Source organism: Carlito syrichta, unplaced genomic scaffold (assembly GCF_000164805.1).
Source record: "Carlito syrichta isolate Samal-C Ts95f unplaced genomic scaffold, Tarsius_syrichta-2.0.1 Scaffold309768, whole genome shotgun sequence".
In the NCBI taxonomy this organism is placed as follows: Eukaryota; Metazoa; Chordata; class Mammalia; order Primates; family Tarsiidae; genus Carlito; species Carlito syrichta.
In genome coordinates, this window is record NW_007253864.1 from 646,393 (window position 1) to 647,181 (window position 789).

Consider the following 789-nt stretch of genomic DNA (forward strand, 5'->3'; position numbering starts at 1 on the left):
CTGCTGGACTCCGGCGATCCTTCCGCCTCAGCCTTCCAAGTAGCCGGAACTACAGGCACGCGCTAACACGCCCGGGTAATTTTTTGATTTATTGTAGAGATGAGGTCTTACCAAGTTGCCCAGGCGGGTCACGAACCCGCGCGAACACTTTTCTGTGTTAAAGCAAGTAAGGGAATCCTTAGCCTGAAGTTGTCTCTGTAGCCAGGGTTTCTACCTAAGCAAACTAACTCTCGATTTAATATAAAAAGTAAAACAGAACCTAAGCTTAATCAGAAACTGCCAACTAACCTCTAATTAGGGACTTTCCACCAGAACTTATTCAGTAAGCCTATCGCCTAGCTGTAGCCATTCAAGTAATTTCTCTACTTTGCTTCTGTGTTCTGTTTATAAAAGCTTGCCACTCACCTGGGCTCAGAGCCTCTTCTGGTTCAGAGTGCTGATTCATGAATGGTTCTTTGATCAAACTGTAACTTAATTTGTCTAAAGGTTTTATTTTAGCAACTTGGAGAAAAACTTGAATCGACACTTATTATAACCATAATGAATTGTTTACACGTTTCATGTTTGACTATTTCAGGTCTATTTTCCTTTCTATCCTTTAAGTGCTATGAAGATATGAGAAGTGTCTGTTTTATTCTAGGCTCTAACCTGAGTGCCTAATACAGTGCTGGGCATCAAGTTGACAGTATTTGATGAATGAATGACTGATTATGATGATAGAGATATATCTTATTCTTTTTTTTTTTTTTTTTTGAGTTGGAATCTCACTCTGTGGCCCAGACTGGAGTG